At 40.0% G+C, this 5,911-nt stretch overlaps 1 long non-coding RNA gene across 1 annotated transcript; it reads left to right on the top strand.

Annotated features, from left to right (window-relative positions):
• The first annotated feature begins 2,543 nt into the window (after window positions 1-2,543).
• LOC139195160 (uncharacterized) lies at window positions 2,544-3,658 on the top strand. Its single transcript, XR_011579791.1, has 2 exons — window positions 2,544-2,612; window positions 3,438-3,658. It is a non-coding gene; the product is annotated as an uncharacterized lncRNA (long non-coding RNA).
• The last annotated feature ends 2,253 nt before the right edge of the window (window positions 3,659-5,911 follow it).

Genomic DNA, 5,911 nt, shown 5'->3' with positions numbered 1-5,911 from the left:
AATGCATAGGTAGAAATGTAACATCTTATCCCTTAAAATATAATAGTCAGTAGATTGATTAATATTTCCGTTCTTGATATCCTGGGATAAAAATAGTTGAAGAAAGCATTGCCCTACTAGTACTATTTCTTTAAAATAAAAATAACTATATATATATATATATATATATATATATGTGTGTGTGTGTAAAAAATATAAAGGGAGCGAATTCTTTCAACTTCTCGAGGCATAAGGACAGACTGAAAAGGCTCCACTAAAAGGAATCAACGGCCCCTAAAATAGTGAAATATTTAAAATATCATAAATTATCTTTCAAAATTCCAAAATTTACAATTGAATTAAATGAAATTAACATAGTAATTAAAGATATTTTGACAAAAAATATATAAATAAAAAAATATAATTTTCTATTTTTTTTATATCTAGAGATGTATGAGAAGTAAAATGAAATGTGTAGATAGCACACCATATGCCGTGGCAGAAGGCTAGATATCATAAAGTCAGAACTATACGTAATGTGTGTGTGTGTGTGTGTGTGTGTGGAGGAGAAGATTCTACCTAAATAGGTTTAGCAACAAAAGTTTCTAATAGGATAAACCCAGAACTATACATATAGTGGTAAATTTGTCCTGTTTGAATTGATCTGACCACGCTTACTACGTCTACATGTATGATATGTACTAAAGGAAAATGACATGTATATTTGGACTGAGCCATCATATACACCAGCCTCTGGGGTTTAGGGAATCTATATAAAAGGTCATATGAATTCCATTACGATTAATTTTGTTGAACAAAACAAATGCGACATTGTGATATATTCTCAAGTTTGAAATAATTACATAAAATTTAACTTGTTTGGTACTTTCTAGATCCAATTTCTTTTGTTTTAAAAAAAATGATGATTAATGCAGCTAAATTATTTAGTTTATTAAATAAAAAAATTAAAAATTAATCTAAGAAGGATGCCATAATATATTGTTTCACCCCTTGGATTTTTATTTTACCAATAGTTGTAGGGAAATTAAACTTATATGAAACAAAAAATAAAATGGAATGGATATATTTTTATTTCCATGCACTCCATTGCTTACTTCTAGTTTTTAGATTGAATAAATAAAAAATAAAAATAAAATTTTTGATACAACTCTAAGAGGAGAGGGAATTTGTCTAGGTCACATAATAGCTCAGCACTAATCAAGTACCAAACTCAACACAAATATAAATATCATCGTCATTCATACAAGTCGAATCTGAAACCTCTTACTTATAAATAAAGAGAAATTTTATTAAACGGTAATACTAATTAGTATAAATCGAAAAGCAAAATTAAAAGACATATATAATCATGAGCGTGTAAAATTAAAAATGTGTTCAGAAATCCATTTATTATTTATGAGAGAGGACTTGGAGTGGGGTGTCACAGCCCGTCCCGGAATTATAAATTCCGATGACGTGAAATTACGGAAACGCCCTTAAACGGGATTAAGGTACGTAATTTTGGTGTTTGTTTTACACTAAGATCCTAAACTAGGGTTAGAATTGTTATTAGTATGTGTTAAATTATCTGTGTTGGACTTTAGGTGGGACCCTACCCCCTAAATCATTCCCTCAATTCTGGATCCATGTCTCATTCTCTCTCTCTTCCTCATCTTTCCCTCAGTCACTCTCACACTCCCTCATTCTCTCTCAAACTCTCGGACCAATACCAAGACTCTCGAAAACTTCACAGTTTCAGGATGAGGAAAGTACCATCATGTTTGTGAGGACCATACGAACACATTGGTATTGTTTTCAGGTAAGATTTCCCACGATTTCACGTAGAAAACTCAAGCCCGTGAAATGACACTATTCATGAACTTTGTGTTTGTTGATTTTTAGGCCAAACTAAGATCAAAGGGAGCTCTAGGAGGTTCCCACGAAGCTCGGGGTGTGAAGTTTGGAAAGTTTGGACGTTGGGATCGTTGGGTTCGAGTTTGGCCGAATTTGAGGAATTTTGGAAGGTATGATCTAGTTGTTTTTAGGCCCTAAAACCCTTCCAACGTGATAGTACATGTTAAATGCTTCATTTTGGTATAAAATGCGAAGAAATTGGTTGAAAAACGAAGGAGAATAGTGGATTTGAAAATTTTCCAGAAACCGGCGAACAGCCGCCGGCGACCGGCGACTCGCCGGAGAAGACAGGGAATCTTCCGTCAAGTTTGACGGAATATTCCGACACCGTTAGTTAACTTTAACGGAAACCGTTAGTTTTTAACGGAATATTCCGGGAATATTCCTAACGCCGTTCACTGTAGCCGTCAGTGTGCCTGGCACGTGGCTGCGCGTGGGCCGCGCGTATGTCCGTGCCACGTCAGGCGCGTGGGGGCGCGTGGAGCATCCAAAAATTATTTTAAAAATATGGGGATGATCCTGAGGTTGTGTAGGTCACTGTGGTGTATTCATATACCCAATTTGAGCATCGTATGAAGAATTTAATTACCTAGTTTGGTTTAGGTGCGTTAATTGTGCGTTAAATGATTGTTTTAAGTTATTTCACTTCTAGGTGGAACTTTTAACGAGGACGAGCACATCCAGGGGCGTCAAGGGGGTTACGACCCGGCGACATACCAGTGAGTGGGCATTTGTTTTTATATATACCTATATACTCGATTTCCCCAGAAATCAAATTTAAATGAAAAATATACTGAAATGAAATGAAATATGATGTGATTGCCATGCATAGAATGTTATGGATATTATGAACTGTCGTATGATGCACATATGTATGATGGTGCTGTGGACGCACAGGTAAGTATTTAATTACTGTTATGTTGAGGATGATGATATATTGAGCTCATATCCTGCACCATGGTTTAGTGCTTATAGTATTCACCGCATCGCACGCTCGCCTTGGATCCAAGTAGATGCTGGTCGTACAGTCCACGCGGAGTGGGTACGACGGGCCAATCGTAGAGTGTTAGTGAGATTATGACTGGTGGGTGACCTTAGGTTATTGTATACAGATGATTGATGAGAGAAGCACTAGAGCGAATATTACCATGAGTCGTTCAGACTGCATTAGGTGGTTCCGACTTATGTGCAGAAGGCCGGACAGGTCACGCGGAGTGACTCCGGCAGAGAGTGAGATTGATAGATGTTGAGCTCTAGGTTCAACCGTTCAGGGCTATTAGAGGGCCTCCGATTGATTATTTCTTTTACCTGATTTATATTATGTCAATGCATTCATACTAAACTGCTGAATTTGGCATGGTACATTCTTTATTGAATCTGCTATAAGATTGTTGATCGAGACAGTTGAGATATATATGCTATATACTATTTTTCTGGGAAAGTATACAGGTTTTCCAAAAAGGGGTTATAAATGTGGATTTATGAAATGTTTTGGAAAAGCTTTATTTTCGCCCACTCACTTTTTCTGTTTTTCGCCCCTCCAGGTTCTAGTTGATAGTTGAGGCGTTGGTGGCCTACGAGGACTGCTTCGGCGTTCTGACAGACTAAATAAATGTAGGATTCACCCGAGGGTGTTGTAAAATAGTTATGGTCCTACTTGACTGCACCTAGACGCTTATGCTCTGTTTATGTGTGTTTAGTACACTCTTATGCACATAGAATGCTAGGTTGTAAATAACTGCAATTAGTGGTTTTCGTTGACTCGTTTTTTTTTTATTAAATCGTTTCCGCTTGCGTTATGGTTACGTCACGCTCACGTGACGGCCAGCATGTCCTAGTCTTCGGGTTAGGGTGTGTCAGTTTGGTATCAGAGCATAGGTTGCAGTCCTGTATAACTAATGAGTTCTTCTATTGATTTTGTTATGTTTTCTGTCAGAATTATGCCGCCTCGTAGAGATCCTCGCCGTGCTGCTGAGCCTAATTTCCCCGATATAACTCAGCTAGGGGCAGCAATGGCTCAAGCTTTTCAGGCTAATATCCGTCCTCCTCAGAGAACGCCCGTAGAGACGATGTATAATCTGAAATTGGAAACATTTGAGGGAAATGAAGGTTATGAAGGGGTAGAAAAGTGGTTGGATCGGATTGAGCAGACCTTTCAAGTGATGCAAAGTCAGGGAAACCTGCCAGCTAATAGATGGGTGGAGACCACCACCTGGTTTTTGGGCCGTGAGCCAGCTGCGTGGTGGATAAATCAGTCGAGGCACATGACACCTGAAAGGGCAGCCGAATGGGAGGTATTTAAGGAAAATTTTATGAAGAGATTTGTTCCTCCGGAATATATAGATCGCAAGAAACAGGAATTCACCAGTCTGAAGCAGAGGAATATGTCTGCACATGAGTACTACAGGAAGTTTACTGATTTATCCCGTTATGATTCTGATTTAGCGGGTAATCAAGCAGAAATGCTTCGTCGTTTCAAGTTAGGATCTAAGAAGAAGTACAGAACGTTTGCCAATGCACTTCCCTGTGCCGATTATCATGAGTATTTTGAGATTCTGGTCCGGATGGAAGACTCTGATAATCTTCCGGACAGTGAGGATGAAGAGGATAAGGGTAATGGTCAGAAGAAAAATGAGAAAGGTAAAGGTGTTTCCATTCCAGGACCTCGTCAGATGCAGAATTTTAAGAAGAGTGGAATGAGTTCTAGTTCTTCCAGTGGTGGATTTAGTGCCACAGGTCCGAGGAGAGGAGGTGGTAGGTTTGGTAATGGACCTAGATTTTCTGGTCAGAGAGGCTTTGGTGGTACTGGTAGTTCGGGTTCTCCGTTATGTCGCCGTTGTAATTTCCGACATTATGGGGAATGTAGGAGAAGCAGTGGTGCATGCTTTACATGTGGTCAGACAGGACATAGAGCTATGTATTGTCCCCAGAATCAGCAGAGGCCCCAACAGCCTGTTAGGCCAACACCAGCACCGACTCAACAGAACTTTAATTCAGGCAGTTATGGCCAGGGTGGTCGTGGTGGTGCTTATCACTATCAGGGTGATGCTGCTCCTTATGCTCCGGGACAGTATCACTATTCCCAGGATCCTTATTTTCAGAGTGGATATTCTCAGGATCAAGGAGGTTATACTTCATATCCGTCTATGCCAGCTAGCGGATCTCAGTGGTATCAGGGGGGTCAGCCCCAACAGAGCGGAGTTGCTGCTAGTAGTACAGGGTCGTTTAGGCCGCCTGCCCAGACAGATCAAGGACGTACTCATCAGGGACGAGGTAACCAGAGTGGCAGAGGTCGTGGAGGACGACAGTCAGCTCAGGGACGTGTTAACCACATATCGCTACAAGATGCTCAGAACCATCCAGACTTGATTATGGGTACGTTGAATGTTCTTGGTCATTTTGCTAGAGTCTTGATTGATTGTGGTGCTACACACTCTGTGATTTCTCATACATTTGCTCAAATAACGCAACCTCATCCTTCACCTCTAGGGTTTGATTTAGAGTTTGCTATGCCTAGAGGGGATAAATGTTATGTTGATAGTTTTTACTCTGGGTGTCCAGTGATGGTAGATAATGTCATTATGCCTGCTAATCTTATCCCGTTAGACATCGTGGATTTTGATGTGATTTTAGGGGCGGATTGGTTGCATTATAATCGCGCCCATATATATTGTTACGGGAAATCAGTTACTTTTCTTCGTCCTGGACTACCCGAGGTTACATTTGTGGGTGAAAGAAATGGGGTGAGGCATGGTGTTATTTCAGCCATAAGGGCAAAGAAGTTGTTATCCAAGGGTTGTCAGGGATACTTGGCACATGTGGTGTTAAATGATGTTGATTCCGGTAGTGTGGAGGAAGTCGGAGTAGTCAGACACTATCCTGATGTATTTCCAGATGATTTACCTGGGTTGCCTCCAGATAGAGATGTGGAATTTTCGATTGATTTGCTTCCAGGTACGAACCCTATCTCTTTGACTCCTTATAGAATGGCACCATCGGAATTAAGAGAGTTGAAAAT

Source organism: Malus domestica, chromosome 04, assembly GCF_042453785.1.
Source record: "Malus domestica chromosome 04, GDT2T_hap1".
NCBI lineage: Eukaryota > Viridiplantae > Streptophyta > Magnoliopsida > Rosales > Rosaceae > Malus > Malus domestica.
This window is presented reverse-complemented; position numbering and strand designations above follow the sequence as displayed.